Source organism: Bidens hawaiensis, unplaced genomic scaffold (assembly GCF_021521415.1).
Source record: "Bidens hawaiensis isolate Kalapana, Puna unplaced genomic scaffold, B.hawaiensis_p1.1 tig00015919_1, whole genome shotgun sequence".
Taxonomy (NCBI): domain Eukaryota; kingdom Viridiplantae; phylum Streptophyta; class Magnoliopsida; order Asterales; family Asteraceae; genus Bidens; species Bidens hawaiensis.
Window position 1 is genome coordinate 506,024 of NW_027492427.1, and position 19,058 is coordinate 525,081.

The window sequence follows — 19,058 nt, forward strand, 5'->3', positions numbered from 1 at the left end:
GAAACCGAAACAATTGAACTCAGTTGAAGGAGCCAGAACAGAACCGAAACAAAATGGAGTGGCTGAGAGAAAGAACAGAACCTTAATTGAAGGAGCCAGAACCATGCTGGCTGATTCGAAACTTCCCGTGGTGTTCTGGGCTGAAGCTGTTGCAACAGCCTGTTATATCCTTAATAGAGTGTTAACTGTTAAAAGATTAAATAAAACCTGTTATGAACTTATGCATGGGAGAAAGCCCAACTTGAGTGGTCTTGAACCATTCGGGTCCCCGTGTTCGATATTAAAGACCAATTCTAAATTTGGTGAAGTAGCCGACGAAGGAATCTTAGTCGGATACGTTGTTGGGACTCTCAACAGACGGGTCTTTAATACATCAACCAACAAGGTTGAGGTGGTGTGTAACACTGATATCACAAGTTACAAATCACCAAAACCAAGCACGGGACCCGCTGGGGTTTTCGACTATGATAGACTTTTTAAATCTTTTAACATGCCTTATTTGGATTTTGCAGAAGTTGAGGAAAGAATTGCTACGAAGATGATATGCGATGAGGAAGACACTTTGGTGCAACGACCACAGTATGATGAATGTCAGCCTTCCTCGTCAAATGCTGTCAATACCCCTGTTGCCTCTACTGAAGAGGAATTCATCAATCCGTTTCACTCTCAACATCATTCACACATTGATGAGCTATCTTCGAACTTGGAAGATAATCTGAATGTCAGTTCGGTTCCGAATACGAGAATTCACAAAAATCACCCATTGGAGAATGTGATAGGTGATCTGTCCGACGGTGTACAAACAAGACAAAGCTTGAATGAGCACACATGTGTTTATACAAGCATTAAAGATTCAGGCATAATCAACGAGTGCTTGTACACCTGCTTCATCAGCAAGATTGAACCAAAGAACTATCAAATGGCTCTCAAGGACAACTCGTGGGTCGAAGCCATGCAAGAAGAATTAGCCCAGTTTAAGAAGATGGAGGTATGGAACTTGGTTGCAAAACCAAGGAATGTGCATACGATTGGCACAAAATGGGTCTTCAAATGTAAGAGAGATGAGAAAGGGATTGTTATCAGGAACAAGGCGAGGCTGGTTGTTAAAGGCTTTAATCAGCAAGAGGGGATTGATTACAATGAGGTGTTTTCTCCTGTGGCAAGATTGGAAGCCATTCGGCTGTTTTTGGCATTTGCTGCTCATAAGGAAATGAAGGTCTTTCAGTTGGATGTGAAGAGTGCGTTCCTTAACGGTAAAGTCGACGAGGTTGTGTATGTTGAGCAACCTCCGGGTTTTCCTGACCCTGACTTTCCCAATCACGTGTACAAGCTAAGTAAAGCGCTGTATGGACTGCATCAGGCACCTCGTGCCTGGTACTCAACGTTATCCAATTACTTGCTTGAGAATGATTTTGAAAGAGGTAAGATTGACAGCACATTGTTCTTCAAAAGAAAAGGGAGCGACTTTCTACTGGTGCAAGTCTACGTGGACGATATTATCTTTGTTGCATCAAAGGTCGCCATGTGTCAGGAGTTTGAAGCCGTCATGAAGAAGAGATTTGAAATGAGTGCTATAGGTGAACTAACCTTCTTTTTAGGATTGCAGGTTGATCAGAAGAAAGATGGTATGTTCATTCATCAGACGAAGTATGTTCATGATGTTCTCAAACGCTTCAAGATGGAGGACAGCACTCCATATGATACTCCAGTCTGCGTCAATCACAAATTGGGTGCTGAGTCAGACAACGATGCAGACGTGGACCCAACCCAATATCGGGCTAAAATAGGTTCTTTAATGTACTTAACTGCTTCTAGGCCTGATATAATGTTTGCTGTTTGTCTTTGTGCACGCTTTCAGGCAAACCCAAAAGAATCTCATTTGAAGGGTGCGAAGAGGATACTGCGATATCTCAAAGGCAAGCCGAAGCTGGGGTTGTGGTACTCGAGAGGAGGAGACTTGGAGCTAGTCGCGTACACAGATTCTGATTATGGAGGGTGCAATTAGAGTCGGAAGTCAACGACAGGTGGATGTCAGTTTCTTGGTGGCAGATTAGTGTCAAGGCAATGCAAGAAGCAGACCTCAGTCGCCATTTCAACCTGTGAAGCAGAATACATGGCAGCATCCAACTGCTGCTCCCAGGTTCTTTGGATTCAATAACAGTTGCGCGATTATGGTCTGAATTTCTCACTTACTCCTATTTGCATTGATAACACTGCTGCTATCTCAGTAACTAACAATCCCGTAAAGCACAGTAAAACTAAACATATTGACATTCGTCATCATTTTATATGGGATTGTGCTGAGAAGAAACTGATTGTGCTCGAAAAGGTTTACACGTTAGATAATTTCGCTGACTTGTTCACGAAAGCGTTTGACAAAACTAGATTTCAAAACCTTGTTGAGCTGAATGGGATGATCAATCCCGAGTAACCATGTCGTGTGTTTTTGTTTAAAAAAAAACGTCACTATCGCTTAGAATTATGTCGGTTGCTTCAGTTTGAAGGACATGTCTTCGGATATGTTTGGTCCTCATTTCTACTTGTAGAATATGAGGATAGCCATTAACCAGATGACTGAAGGTGACCGGGGCGGTTTATGATGTGTTTTCATTCTTTCGCTGAAAATTAGTCGATCATACTTAGTTAGAAGGACACATACTAGTATGTGGTCGGTCCAGCTGATCCATTGGATCTTCGGGATAGCCGTTTCCCTGAAGACTTTGATTTGGTCGGGGCGATTGAAGTTAAAATTTTTTCTTAACGGGAGATGAAATTATTTTTCAAGTCTACTACTTCGTAAGAAGTACCTTTACTATGTTTAACAGAAAATTGATCCAACCTTGGAAAGTGATAGATATACTGATTTTGTGTGCTTAACTAGTGAAGTTATAAGGCCTAAAAGACTTTAGAACAGTCATTGTATATCTTGGTAGCTTTTTATGGTGCGTAAAAGTAGAAGTGATACTAACTAAATCTACTCGATTTTATGTGGAAACTCCTTAAGAGTTGTGCATGTCTTCATACATATCTTTCCGAATGATAGGCAGAAAAGCGATTACCCAGTCATACACGAGCCCGTGAGTGTTGTGATTCCCGTGAAGATAGTGTGTCAAGACACTGCAGTGATCCAGATTCGGGACTTGCAGTTGTTTTCTACTTGAAGTTGTGTATATACATGTGTTTAAAAAAAAAATTAGAGTTCATAATGTTAATGATTCTCAATCAAGACGCAAGAAGGTGAACGGGAAGCAGAGTCTAAGATCGAAGAGTAATTACTACTTAATCAGACACTACGGGTCGAGGTCAATTCGGGGTGACTTGGGGAAAGCCGAATACGCTTTGAGAATAGATGGGAGACATCATAATCTCTGAGTTGTTGCCCACTTAAGTTTTGAGCTTAATTGAACCTAACTCGTATCACAGAAACGATGAAAACCATTTTAAGTATATTACCTGCTTACAACCTGTTTCTTTATGTCATAATACAGCTGAACACGGATCTGTGTGACAGTCACGCAGTTAGTATGATTCCTGTTCGGATCTTTTCTAAAACATGGTAGTCCCTGTCAAGACTGAAATTTGATCCCGTGTACTTTATTTTAAAAGTTTTTCTACTTATGTAGTTGTATTATTTTATATGTGGTTACTTGGTCTTGATCGTATCATTTAACGCTTTAAAGAAAGTTTTAAAACTTTATTGAAAATTGTTCAAAGTATAGGGGTTTGTTTTGTAAATACCGGCGAACTTGTTCATAACTTCGCCTGGAATAGGCGAAGTTATCTTTAACTTCGCCTGTACTAACTTTGACCCTATATAAAGAAGTTTTAAGGTCAGACGGTTTATTATTTTCCAAATCTCAGCGAACTTATCTCCGTATAACCTAAGCGAACTTATCGATCTTCAATCTGTGTTAACTTTCTTTCGATTCAATCCGATTTCAAGGTGTGTAGGGTTCTTTTATCGTATAATCAATGTCTTTTGAGGTTAATCATCGGTCGTTTCGACTCGATTCTCGACCTCGTTCTTTCGAACCTTAAACACCCGATTTCAAACTTGTTATTACGTGATAGTAATTTACTTGAACGTCTAAAACTTCATAAAATCATGTGTTACGGAGTCCTCGATCTCCAAAATCATCATCTACACGTCGTTCGATTATCCTAACTGTTGCCGATTCGAATTCGGCGAAGTTACAGTTTAGGCGAAGTTATCCGTAACTTCGCCTGAGGTTTAACTTCGCCTGATAATAGTTTTTGAAACAGTTTATGAGGCGATGTTGTGGTTAGGCGAAGTTATCATTAACTTCGCCTGGACCTTTTTACTTAACAGTTATCAGACGAAGTTCAAGTTGAGGCGAAGTTGTTCCCAACTTCGCCCCACCTTTAACTTCGCCTATACAGAATAGATCACAATAACAGGCGAACTTGTGACTTGCTTTGACGTTTATCTAACTTAACCTGTTTGTTGCAGATATGGCTGCTGTTGCTGGAGCAGGTGGTGCAAGCGGTGATGACGGAGGTGATAACCAGAGACAGTTCTTCCCGGGTCACAACATGTATATAACACTAGACCCGGAGGCGAGCGGAGTTGATGATTTCCGCGAAATCATCACATTTCTTTTACGCTCGCGGATATTCCACGCGATTACAACAACTCTGCCGATATCCTTGCCCAACATTGAGGATTTTTGGCAAACCGTGGAATACGACTGTAGAGTCGAGCCCCCGGTGATGCGCGCAACAGTAAACAATCAGATTGTTCAGTTCTCTTCTGAACAAATTCGGGCGGCTTTACGGTTTGGAAATGAGACAAGGGATGACCCGACAGAGTTTGTAGCTCCTTTCCGTGATGGAGCGTTTTTGAGGATGGGATACTCTGGTCCCTTGGGGGATACACAGAGAAGGAAAGGGTTTTTGCTTGACCAGTGGCGCTTTCTCATGCATGTCATGATTGTATGCATGTCAGGGAGAAAGGCGGGCACTGATGGCATGGGTGCGACCATGCAGTCGGCGATGACTGCTCTGACTTACAACAAGCGATACAGCTTTAGTCAGATGGTCTTCTATGAGATTGATCGTCAGAGAAGGGCGATGGAGCGTGAGAGATTCATCATGTATCCAAGATTCCTACAAATGATCTTGAATCATGTTGCTCCTACGCTACCTCAGCGCCGTCCAATCAGATATGTAGAGAGTGTGAACAAAAGAATCTTCGCCCAATGCAGATCTTCGAGTGCGAGGAACAAACCTGAGCTCCGTCCTCGGCATACTCCACTTTTTGGGTACTTGATCAACCCGGGGTATGTGCCTGCTCGTGGGGACGAGTTTAGGGACCCGGCACCACAACAGGCAGGAGCACCTCAAGCTATACCTGCTGCTCCTGTTGTGTCACCAGAGGAGACCGTTGACCTTGACGCAGCGTTTGGCGGTCAAGGATTTTTTGACATGGAAAGAGTTGATCCAGAGGAGAATGTATAGGTCCCGGTTGAACGTGCTTCGACTGTGAATGTTACTAGGACAGCTGCTACGGTGGCTGGTTCTGATGAGGCAAGAAGGATTTTGGTTACACATGAACGGACTCATGGGAAAAGAAAGAGAACTGATGATGATAACGAGTTAGATTATGAGGAAGAGGTACAACAGTTGATCCGGAGGTCAAGAAGGGAACGGATAGGTGCAGGATCGGGAGCCGGTGAGAGCTCTAGGGTGGTACGTTTCACTCCACCAGCACTATCCGGTATGACAATGGTTCCCTCATCATTACAGGTTACAAGGCCAAGCGCTACGGTTGTTCCCGTGGTGGCTACCTCATCTACATTTGGCCTCCCACCCACTACTTTCCAACTTTCGACTCCTGAGACCGTTTCGTTGCCGCCTCCAACTGTTACTCTAACGGAGTTCGTGGCACAATTTATCGAGTCGACGGTTGTGGCCACTGCAGGGTTATCGGTGACGATACCACCTGCGGTTACGTCTATTTCTACTTCTGAGGTCCCGGTGACATCGGAAATCCCTCCTCAGTACACTCAAGATATATCACATATGAGGTTCGATTTCGATGCAACCCTATCAGACTCTGAACGAATAGCAGCACTTGAACGGGTCGTGGCAGAGCAGTCAAGGATTAATCTTATCCAGACCCAGGCTATTCAACGCCTAGTTGCAGAGAATCAGATGCTGTCGTCCCTGCTGGTAGAACATGGAAAAATCATAGATGCTTTCAAGGAGTTCTTGGCATCTCAGGGGGAGACGAGCTGTAAAGGCGATGAGTTGAGGACCAAGAGACGAAATGATAGAGACGATGATCCCAATGCATCGAAAGGTGCAGGTGGTGAGTTTCCAAGAACTGATCAAGCTCTTGGGAGTTCCACAACTCAGGGGGGGTCGACAACTGCAGCTGTTGGTGATGATGTGGTGGTAGTGGAAGTTGAGGAGATGGATGACGAGTTGGTTGGTGATGATGATGTATTACCGAGTGAAGAGATAGAGAAGATTGGTGAAGAGATTGTGATTGATACAGAGATAGAAGAGGGAGAGATAGTTGAGGAAAATATTGAGCATGACATTCCAGATGTTGAGAAAGCAGATATGAGTAAAGAGATGGCAAGTGATGAATCTGAATGGGAAGAGCAGCCTAGATGGAAAGAAGGCTATGCTCAGTGGTTCGTCAAAACGAAGAAACCAGCGGTCCCTACAATGTTCAAGAAGAGTTACAACATTAGAGGCTATGCTGAAGCGAAGAAAGGGATTATTTGCTGGATATATGATGAGCAGTTGAGGCTCTTCGTGATTAAGAGATATGACGGTGTTCAGTATTTCAAAAGACTGTTAAGATCGTTGAATACACTGCCAGAATGTGAAGTGAAAGACTTAGCCAGATTCGGGTTGATTAACCGAAGTGATGATAATATGGCTAGAGTTATTGGGAAAATTGTGTGGAAAGAGAGTATAAAAGAGAAGAAATTTGAGCTGTTGAAACCACAAAAGGGAAAACTTGTTGAAGACAAGGATAGAGGTTTGAGAGCATATGGAAAACCTTGGATGATTATGAAGTATAAGCCGATCCGGTGCCTTAAAGAAGTGCCGATGAAACAGATGCCCAAGGATGTGCTTAAAGACCTGAAGTGGTGGTATGTAGATTGTGAGACAGCTGAGGCAGTGATGGAAGACGAAGATGAACAAGAGCTGCTTAGAGTGTACGATCCGATGCATCTAGTAAATTTGTCGCAAGCTGATTTGCAGGTGTTGAATGAAAAGAAGATATTTTATATTCCTGCTTGGAAAGACGAAGCGAGAAAATATCAAAGAATAGTATCGGTTTGTGTTCGAGAAGGAGTGCATGCTTAAAGATGAAGATAAAAGATTGAAGATTACAAGACGCGTGTTTGAAGCTAAAGAGATGAAGCTACTGCCAAGGGGGAGTCTGTTGGTGCATGATGTCAGTAGTTCAGTGTCGAGTGTCTGTAATCGTGTTAGTTAGATTTGAGTTTTGTATGTAAGCGAAGTTGCTAACAAGTTCGCCTATATAGGCGAACTCGTTAGACAAGCGAAGTTAGGAACAACTTCGCCTGAACTTACCAGGCGAAGTTGTCGCCTATATATTCAGCTAGGTTACGGCTGAGAAGAATATTCAGTTTTGTTATTCGTGTATTCGAGTCAGAGAGTTTGTATTCAGTGATCATAGTATCACGTGTTTACGGTTGGAATACAACGTGTGTTTGATTATCGTATCGTGTGTTATCTCGTATCGTTTTCTATACTCGTAACGTCTTACATAGGGATTCCGCACCTACGTAGAACGCGATATCTCGTGTAGATCCGGCTGGGAACCTACATGAAGTAATCCATGAGCAAGTAATTTGCAGCAAGTAACAAGTAAACACACAAGTCCATGTAACGAATTGTAGTTTGTAAATAATGAATAAACGAAATTGAATTGTTGATAGGATATATGCTACCCCCAAAATAGATAGAAAGGGTAAAAAGGGGGTGTGAGAAACTCACCTTGAAGTTGAAGACAAACTTGAAATAATACCGAAAGTGCGTAAATGAAACCGAAGCAATTGAACGTCACGAACTAGAATTAAAGTACATAATTAATATTAACTAACGACTTATAAAAAGTAGATAAATCGGGTGGTCAGGATTTTCATCATTTTTTGAAGTTTGATATTATAATATTATAATATTATTTTAACGAATTTTTAACGAATTATTAAATCTAATATTTTTAAATTACGAGGTTAATACTAAGTGAATATTATAACGTTACGAAGTTTCGGGTGTTCTTGGTATATTTTATAAAAGAGATACGTTAACAAATTATAAAGTTAAACGAACAAAACATAATATAAAAAAATATATAATTATAACGAGTTTAAAACGAATTTCTCGGGTTCGAGATTTATAATGTTTATGAGTTATGGATATTTAACGGAATTTTTAGTTTGAAAATAATTACGTTGGCGTTTTAGAAATTTTAACGAAATAATAATTATTTATATAATACTAATCGGGATTCTAACGAAACTTTAACGAAAACGGAAGTCGGGTTTTTTAGGTGAAAAGTGATAAATATAATTTATAATAAATTTTACTTAACTTAAAATAATTTTATACGGTTTATATAATTTTTATAACTTTTAATTTGGTTAATACATATTAAACAAAAGATTTTATATATTAAAGAAAATGTTGAAAAATAAAAAGAAGAAAACGAGCTGACCCGGATTCGATTATGTGTTGTTTGGAATTTGGGCGAATATGTTAAGTTTGCGTTATGGTCTACAGGTTTTAAAATCATTTAATCGTTATAAAACGAGTTTGGAGGACGTTTGGAGTTCGCCGGAAGTTAAATGGGTCGCCGGAGTTGACTAGGCCGCCGCCGGCGCGGCTGCCGGAAATACGGGAAACAGGGGACGGGGGGCTGGGTAAATATTGGGTAATTATTATATTTTAACCATATTTTCATAATTAACCCTTGAAGTTTCAAACAAATTTTAACTAGAAAATAGAATGAATAATTTATCATTTGAACCTTAAACTTTTGAATTGTTATATATTTGTAATAACGTTAATATGTTTTGGGTTATTTTCATATCATACCCGGCTAGTTTGCGACTTAATTAAATAAAGACTCGGAGTTTCGATAACTGAATAAAACGAACAAACATTAACCGTAAATCATCGTGAATAATATATAAATGATGAATGACAATACTAGTACATCAAACGACAAAAACGAGTCGGTTTGACAAATAAATATAAAAATATATAATACATGTAACGAAACCTGAGATTATAATATATAAATGTATATATATATAATTATAAACAAAACCGAAAATTTAAAACGGGTCGGATTTTCATGTTTGAAAAGTAACGAATGTTACATACCATTGTAAGGCCCCAAACCCGGTAGCCCTACTTTAATGTCGGATTTACTCATAAACACAGTTCTTACAGCTTCAGAGTTAATTATAACTTTCGCGGAAACGTTAACTTTAATCGTTCGATACATTTAAAACTTCATTTCTTCCATATTCAGATGCCAGCCGTTCAATCCATGCCACGTGCCCTCCTCATGATAGCTCATTAAAAATATTCACCTGCGTGCATAGTAAAAGTCAACTACGCTGAGTGAGTTCTAGTTAATTAGACGACATAGAATACATTCACATATCATACATACATACATATCCGAAGATATATATCCATACTTAACCAGCAACCCTACTATCATACATACATACATACCTACTATCACTTACCTCGGTCTACCGAGAGTACGTTCATAGTCCGCCGTCTATACCTATACTCAAGGTCGTGAACACGTAAAAGGTCTGCAATCCTTACCTATGTTCACCAATTATGGTACGTGCAAGGTCCGCAGTCATTCCCTATACCATCCTATATTAACAACACATACAAGGTCCACAGTCCTTCCCTATGTCGCAACCTATATCATAGCACGTACGAGGTCCGCATTCCTCCCCTATGCTACCACAATACTATTATAGCACGTATAAGGTCCCCAATCCATTCCTATGCTGGATCCTATCTAAAGTACGTATAAGGCCCACGGTTCTTAACTACGTTCTCATCTATCATCTATATTACGTATAAGGCCCGCAGTCTTTAACTACGCCATCACCTGCCAAGTCTATGTCCAACAGAAGTTAGAGGGATTTACCATCCTAACTTACCATGTCGGACATAGAACTCACATACCATTCATGTCCCTGTATACACATAATTCACATATAAAATAATTACATTGTAGCATAAGAACACTCTAGGCGTTCCTCACATCATTCATTTAACAGTCATACTCCTTGTCAATACGTGCAATATCCGAAGATCGTTCACGCGCCGACAAGTGTTCATTTATAACGTTCATACATTATCCATACATTACATATAACATTCCTACCTTTATTTATAACCTGACAGTACGCGCAATATCCGAAGATCGTTCACGTACCGACAATCAATCATTCATATCTACCACATATATCATATATAGCATACACTTACCACTTGAGGTAAGTGAATTAACTAATCACATCGAGTATGCACACAGCCCGAAAACATAACAAGGAATGGGGCTAGAACCTCACCTGAATGCAGTTACGTTCGCCGTTAATAGTTATGCCTTTCTTGAGTTGTGCGTGATTGACTGTTTAATAAACACAATATCAAATACCTCTCTAACCATTCCTAACCGTTTGGTTATTTAGTCTTAATCTTCTAAGCCGGTATTTACTTCATCAAATATTTACTCGGTTAGTTAATCGTTACTCATTAACCTTTAAAGGGTATATTTCATAAATTAATAAAGTCTAAGGGCTATTATGTAATTAAACCCTTTATTTTAAGTCTATGGACCATTTCTGTCGTTTTGCCAAACTCTTAGTTCGTTACCCTGTCCTTAACGAATTGGAAAATATAACGAACCAGTCCTCATAACGAATTGGACCCTATAGGAACTGGTCATTATAATGAACTGGACCCTATAACGAACTGGTCATTATAACGAATTGGTCTCTTTCGTTTGGTCTGGTTAACGAATGAACCCTATAACGATGGGTTTCATCTGTCCCTCACTTAACGAATGGCCTTAACGAATTAAGGCTTGTTCGTTACTTTACCTTAGCGAATTGCCGTGACAAGTTTAACGAATTGGAGCTAGTTCGTTATTCTCTGTTAACGAATTGACATAGCGAACTGGGGTTAGTTCGTTATTCATCCCTTAAAGAATTAACATAACGAATTAAGGTTACTTCGTCATCTCCCCGCTAACGAACCAAGGCCCATTCGTTATCCCCCCTCTAACGAATTAGGGTTAGGTCAGAGACATTCTCTGACATCCCCACTGTTCCGGGGCCGCATTTGCCGGGAAAACGGGATCTCGCCGGAAAAGCGAGATCTCGTTTGTTTCACCACCGTTTTCATCGTTTTTCGTCCCGTTCGATCCAGATCTGAGCTAGGGTGATTCTTAAGCTCATCTTTTAATCGGTTTATGCCCGATTCCATCCGAATCTCGTGACTTCAACGGTTTAAGGTGTCGGAGCGTCGTTTCGCGACTAGATCTAACGGGTTTGGATCTCTACAATATCATACTATCATTACCTCGGGTCGGGATCGGTTCTTCTTCTTGGTTTCGGCTAGAGAAAGAGAGAAATATGAGAGAGAGCTTAAGTGTGTGTTTTGGGTGGTGTAAGGAATTTGTGAAAATGAAAGAATTAATGGGTGATTAAGGTTTATATACTATGGGTCATGGGCTTGAGCCCATGGTCTATCTTCCTTCCTTTCTAATCCAATTCCATTACCCATATTACTTAACCCAACACAAGCCCGTCTCATAATAACTCCTACTTTATTTTATTTCTCCATTAACACAAGTAAACTTTCCCACCAATATTTAAATAATGTAACTAATATTATTTTTAGAAATTTCGGGATGTTACAAGGAGCTAGGGTTTGAAGGAAATAAACTGATGAATGAATATGATTCTCGTCTAAGGTCTTGGAAGAGGTTAGAAGATCTTAGAAGCACATGGTCCATGTCTGTTTCAATAAGAGGGCGCATAGATATTTTTTAGTGAACGGTCTTCGGAAAAACAAACACACTGCAAACCTAAACGTCTGTGTGTGGTCTGCGCGTCGTAGACAAAAGAGGTCAGAGAGAGTGTTTCTGAAAAAAAAACACCTACTAAGATGCTAACCATCTTGATCCTCTCCTAGTTAACATTTTTTTATTATTTTTTTAACAATACAGGATGGTTACACATGTTAGTAACTTATTTATAGAATTTTGACAATCACGATCGAAAAGAAAGTAAAATCATATTTATGGACAATTCCCAAAAGAGACCATTTAAAGAGAGAGAGAAAAAATAGCCCCAATATATTCAAGTTTCCTAAAATGTCCCAAGAAATATGGACTGGGGTGACACTTTGATATTCGTTCCGACGAGATCTCTCGACCAATTAAAAGCTGACATGTGGATAAAAACTGACATGGCCGACCAAATTTTTGAAAATATTGAGGGTTTCGTCCACATTATTTCATCAAATATTTTGCTAGAAAGCACTCTCACCAGACGGTTTCTATGTTTCCTACATGATACGTACAAATTCTAAATTTTTTGAAAAAAGTGTCTTTTAAATTCCGTCTTCTAAGACGCATTTAAGAAGAATTTGTTCAAAGAAGTCGATATTTTTTTCTTTTCTAACTGATAAGAACAAATTTCTTGTTCTTATATGTTATGTTCCAAGAAAATGTTCTCCTCTTAAACTCGATCTCCATTGTTTCTCAATTGTTTTTTCCAATCCGTTTTTCTTATTAACACTTTGACACTTTGATCTTCATCCACAATAATGAAGTTTAAGAGGGGAGATCGAGTGGGGGTTTTTGATATGGGTCATGGGTTCATTGGTTTCTATTACGACGACAACATAATCTCAATGTTTGGGAATGAGTACATTGCTGAATTATGTACCCTGTCAAAAAATGATGAGTCCGGACTTCTTCGGGAGTTTGTGAAGGCCAAAAAAATACGGTCAAAACCTGCATATATTGAGGTGTCCAGTTTTCATTTGGGTGAGACGGTGGATGTTTATGCTAATGACGGTTGGTGGACAAGAAGGATTATTAGCAAAATCGGTGAAAGTGAATACATTATTCATTTTGATAGCACCAACCAATCCCACCTTATAAACCTATAAACCTGAAGGAAAATAAGAAAAATTAATTATTAACTTAAATTAGTTAATCACAATTATTTGTAATAATTAATATTTAAGTTAAGAAAGCGGCTCCACTTGAAAAGTAATTGGAGAATTTTGTCGGTATAGACTGAATCTGTTTAAATTATGTTGACCTGGACGGAATAGAAATAAATCTTGTCGGTGTGTACGTGAGTTCATGTTCAAAAACTTATAAGAACCAAAGATAAAAATATTGTCTCCTTGAACAAATACTTCTGAAGTGCATCTTGGCAGGCAAAATTCAAGAGACAAATTTTTTTTTAAAAATTTAGAATTTGTACAAACCAGGTAGAAAACATAAAAAACAGTTTGATGAGACTGCTTTCTAGCAAAAGATTTAATGAAATAATTTGGACGGACCCTCAAGATTTTCAAAAATTTGGCCGGCCATGTTAGTTTTTATCCACGTGTCAGCTTTTAATTGGTCAAGAGATCTCGTCGGAACGAAAACCAAAGTGCCGCCTCAACCCATTTTTCTTGAGACACTTCGGAAAACTTGAAGATTTAGAAGTTATTTTCTTTTCTCTTTTTTCAAATGGTCTATTTAAAAAATTGTCCATTATTTTTAATGAAAAGAACCCAACTTTTAAACTTGCTTTACTCCCCCCAACCCCCCACCAAATAAAACAAAAAAAAAACAAATTTTAAAAAAATTTACTAAGCCGACACTAGAACCAACATATATCTGACAAGTTTTCATTGGTTTGTACCCTAAGTTAGAAAAAGTACCCGTGTGTTAAGATAACCAAAACTTTTTGTATGTTTCTAACATGAAATATCCTTCACCTAATAAACATTTTACAAACTGATTTTCCAATCTTACCCTCACAAAGAAAGAAAATGAAAACTAAAAGCATCTACGTTAAGCTACATATCCCAAAGTTTGAATATGTGGCATCAAACAAACTTGGGAAGAGTTTAAATCAACTATTATAGAGCTTTGAAGTTTGTGGCAGGTTTGTCTTTTCACACACATACTATATATTCGTATACATATATATACAAATCTAATATTTTTTAATAGGTTTGTGAAGGTTTATTCTTGTGGAAGAGGGTGAGAGTTTTTAAGAAAAATTTAAATTTTGATGTGGCGATAATGTGTAATCTAACTATATATATAATTACCTAACATAAAATCCGACGTGTCACACTCACGTTGCTCCCCACCCCTTTTAAAGCCATAAAATTGTTTGATTTATGAATGAAGTCTTCTCATTCATTCCCTCAATTTCGCGGGTATAATCTACGGGTTTTATCTCTCAAAACGGGTTATATGACATAACTGAAGTAATCTTAAACCTTCGCAACTTTGATGCGGCGCTTTCCCTCATCTCACCAAAATCCTAATCCAATCCTCTCCTTGGCGACTCTAATTGATCCTCGCCTCTGTCTTTTCCATTCTGTTAATTCATCGCAGCCATGATCGTCTCTTGATTTCGTAGGTATTTTCAATTTCTATTTCATCAGTATTATGAAAAAGGTATGTTATTGATTAAATGGTCTATTAAATGGTCTGAACCAGAGGAAATCATTTACTTTCGAAGTTTTATTTTTAATTTTTGCGGTAAAAATGGTCTATTATTTTGACTTAAAATAAAAATGAATAAGCCAACCCGAATAAACCAATAAACATCGCCATTATGATTTTGTTTATAAGATTAAATGATTGGTTATGGTGAGGGGTGTTCGTTATTTGGATACAAGCAGAGTAAATCGAAAAAAAGAAATATCGACTTTTATTCAGTTATTTGGTTTGTGTTTGTAATAGTAACCGATATATCGGTTAAGCTGATTAAATCGAAACAGAAAAATGAGAACTAGATTTATTTGGTCATTTGGTTCGGGTTTGTAACAGTAACCAAATTCTTATTTGGTTATTTCATTCGGTTGTCAGCTACTGTATATAATTTAGTTAATTCGGGTTTAAGAGTGATTTCTTACTTTTGAGCAGGAAAGTGAATCCTCACCCATCTCCTCACAAACAATTTCCAATTCGCGTGATCAGGTGAGTTTTTTTTTTTTGTACTGATTTCACAAAAAAATGAATGTTTATATTAAGTAGTTGGTATATATCAGGTTACAATTAGGTCAATTGCAAGGTTATTTGTTAGGCTATTTCAGGTCGTTGGTTTGTGCCAGTGCAATATTGGAATATCAAGTTTTTAGTAATAGCAGGTATATCAAAGTGGTTAGATAATCATATTTGCTCAGGTGTATATTGGTCTACTTTTTGCTGCATAACAGATTATATTTTGGCTATTAATTAGTTAACATGGCAAATTTCTATTCTATAGGCCATTTCAGTTTGTTTAGATTCGAGGAATACAACAGTTTCTCTAGAAAACTGTTATGGGTCAACAAACTGAATCGGGTTAAATATATTATGGTTCAGCTTCAGCAACTAAATTGTTAATGGTTACGGAACAGACAATTTGACTATTCAGGGTCAAACTGCATAAGGAAAAAAAAAGTCACGTGTTCATTTCGTGTCAAGTTGAATTTGAAGGGCGGTTGCGGTTATTTTGGAGTAATCTCAAATTTTTAATGATTTTGGTATCAGAAATATATGTAAGTTTTTATATTGCTGTTATTATTATTATTATTATTATTATTATTATTAGCTTTTATATTGCTGTTAAACTGTGACCTTATTATTAATATTATTATAATTAGTAGTAGTTTTTATATAACTGTTAAACTTTGATTTCCTTTATTTTGCTTCATACACATGTACTTAGAGCCGAGGGTCTCTCTGGAAGCCACCTCTTTATTCCTTTGGATAGAGGTACGGTGTGCCTACATCCCACCCTCCCCAGACCCTACCTATAGCTTTGCTGTCGGTGGGATTTTACTGGGTATGATTGATTGATTGATTGAAATATATGTAAGTTTTTGTTGAATAATTTAAAGTGATTATCACAGCAAGCTGCAATAATCACTTCAATTGCATCTTTGCTCTCTATGTTATAGCTTATAAGTAATTTATTTATACACCTTCCATTAATTTCTTTTATTCTTTCTAAAAATGAATAACAGGTGCTTCAAATTATGAAGAAACTTCCCGAGGCAACCAAGAAGAAGCTTGCCGGAAGAGGAAGCTTTTTCCATGATGAACAAAGCATGCAACATATCCCACTCTCTCGGACGTGTGTGTACTCCAGATTTCCTTAATGGCATCACTGTTACATCTTCGGTTAGTTGACTTTCTTCTAATAATAATGTGCGGTTTTTGTCAACGAACCTCTCGCCGAACAGTTCCATAATGTTTGGTTTGCTTACAGGCTAACCGTTATAATTGTGAGAAAAAACGACAGTACCCGTTTTGGTTTGAATCATTTTGACGGTCACCTCTATTACTAGGGGTTGGTTTGGGTCAAAAGGTTTTTGGCTCAAACCGACCCATAAACTTAATATTTAGTTTTTGGATTTTGAAAGTTGTTCAGCTGTGGGTTCAGTTTGGTTTTACCTTTTGGGCTTCAAAATTTTAGCCGAAAAAAAAATGCTCCAAATAATGAATTTGGGTCTGAAACTTTGGGTCAAAAATTTTTTTTAATTAATAATTAAACATCTGCACCTAGAAATCTTAGGCTACACCATTTATTAATTTATTTAAAGTTACTTAAAATTGGATTTTTCGGTTCAGTTTTTTCCATTTTAGTCATAGCAAAAACAAAACCGAAAAAAAATTAGTTATTTTTAAGAGGACATAAAACCATACTGTTGGCTTTTCGAAAATGGTGTTAAAGAGGGAAACAAGATGCACTAATTAGTGTAATTCAAACTTTAAGAGACATTTCAATATGTCAAGGACAAAAATAGCTTTGAATTATCGTATGGAAAGTCGCGCATGTGACTCCATATCTTTTTCCTTCCCAAAATGAAGGGATGTTGTATGGGTCGGTTTGGGACGGTTTCGGTCTTAAAAAATCGGTTTTAGAGTTTTTGCAAAACAGTTTAGTTTCAGTTTTACTCATTAACCGTGTGAAATTACAAAATTGACATTTGTTATAAACTCAACTGTTGCATATAATTTTTATTTAAGAATTGATTACGAAAAACATTGTAGTTTATTTATATTGCAAGTTGTTATTGTGAATTGGTACATTAATTAATAGTAGATTATGTTCCATTTTATTAGGGGTGTGAGTGGTTCGGATAAGACTAAATGGGTTAGGGGAAGAAAAAGCAGATGTAAGTTTTAGTTTATGGTTTATTTCTGTAAGGTTATTAGTTTGTATTTAATGATATCATGTACTTGATTAAATTGTTGTTTGGCATACAAAATATGTTATTTGAATAGGATGTATTAATAATGACTTTCTACCATGATGCAGCTTGCACCATTTGATCCAACTAAAAAGAAACAAGGTGGTTATTCAAGATCCTACTCGATAGCTTACATGGTAAAAGTATCTATCTTACAATCTTTCAAAAATATTTTAAGGTTATGTTATATGTTTTACTTTTTGGATAATCGAAATTTCGCATGCAGTCTTTAAAACTCTTGAACCTACATTTAGTGGTTTGAAAAATAAAAAGCACAAAAAAGTTAGTTATAAACTTATACAGTAATACATAAACTCCACATTGTACTCTATACTACACTTCTACAAATATCTGAATATGAGTTTTTTGTGTTCGTTTTAGGTTTAGACTCTTGGATGATGAAAAGGAAAATGCTGATGAAGATCTAGATTGTAATTGTTTTTTGATTAACTTATTGTTCCTCATAATGTTTTTCTTTTTAATTTTCTTGGAATAATGGTTATGGTTTTCGGCTGTTTAGATCCCATTGGGGATGATGAGGATGGAGAAGAAATTGACTTGCAACCACAAAAACTTTCATGGGAAGTGATTACAAGTATGAGGAGGTACACAATCTTGTATTTCAAGAATTTGATGACATGGAATTTTATAGTTATACTGCAAAATCTAATCATATATAACTTTTGTTGAATTTATATTTGTTCAGCTTATGGACTGAGTCAATATTCTTCGTGAAAACAATTTGGAGCTTGCTGTGGAGAAAGAAGGAGAACCGTCATGAGGCAGCCACAAGTTCTTCGTGAAGGAACAAAGAAACCGCCTTTGTGAACTTTATGGATCTTCTTTGCAAATTGTATGTTATCAAATTATTCTCTTAAAAGTAGAAGTGACAAATGAGCGAGTGTTGCAGGTTGGTTATCGAGTAAAAAAAACAGGTCTAATTGGATCCACACATCCGGTTGATCCAAACACACATTTTTTCAGTTAAAAAATTAATTGTTTGTTTACCATAGATTACTTTCTTTTGGCATGAAAGTAAGGAAACACGGTTATATATTGTAATAAGAATCATATAATGTTTTATGTATTAAACATTGTTGGTTAATGGTTACTGTTGACTTTTGTCTGTTTTTTGTGTTCCTTTTTAAATATTAGCAACGTTAGCCATTAACTTCTAATATCAACACAGATTTTAAAAAATCTAACCACATACAAAACACATACAAGCATGTACAACTAAAACCCAATGAAAACAACCAAAAAAATAAAAAACTGGGAAAAGAAAACTGAAACCAACCAAAAAACTGAAATGAAAACCAAAATAAGTGAACCCTAACGGAAGTATAACAATAAAATACAATGAAAATTAATAATTATCAATACCTCAAAAATTAGTATAAAGAATTAGGTATTTAAAATAATATTAAAAAAACTAAATAAATTAAAGCTTGGATTCACTAAATGTTTTAAGATAAAAAGTAATATGATTGCTTCAAATTGGTAATCGGTTTTTGATAAGT

At 37.2% G+C, this 19,058-nt stretch overlaps 1 long non-coding RNA gene across 2 annotated transcripts; it reads left to right on the top strand.

Moving 5' to 3' along the window:
- The first annotated feature begins 14,936 nt into the window (after nucleotides 1–14,936).
- Nucleotides 14,937–18,408, top strand: LOC143550062 (uncharacterized). 2 transcript variants are annotated; one of them, XR_013138261.1, is made up of 7 exons: nucleotides 14,937–15,277; nucleotides 15,394–15,840; nucleotides 16,309–16,465; nucleotides 17,607–17,675; nucleotides 17,920–17,969; nucleotides 18,059–18,143; nucleotides 18,245–18,408. It is a non-coding gene; the product is annotated as an uncharacterized LOC143550062 (long non-coding RNA). The 2 variants fall into 2 exon arrangements; XR_013138260.1 differs by lacking the exon at nucleotides 14,937–15,277 and having other exon boundaries at nucleotides 15,335–15,840.
- The last annotated feature ends 650 nt before the right edge of the window (nucleotides 18,409–19,058 follow it).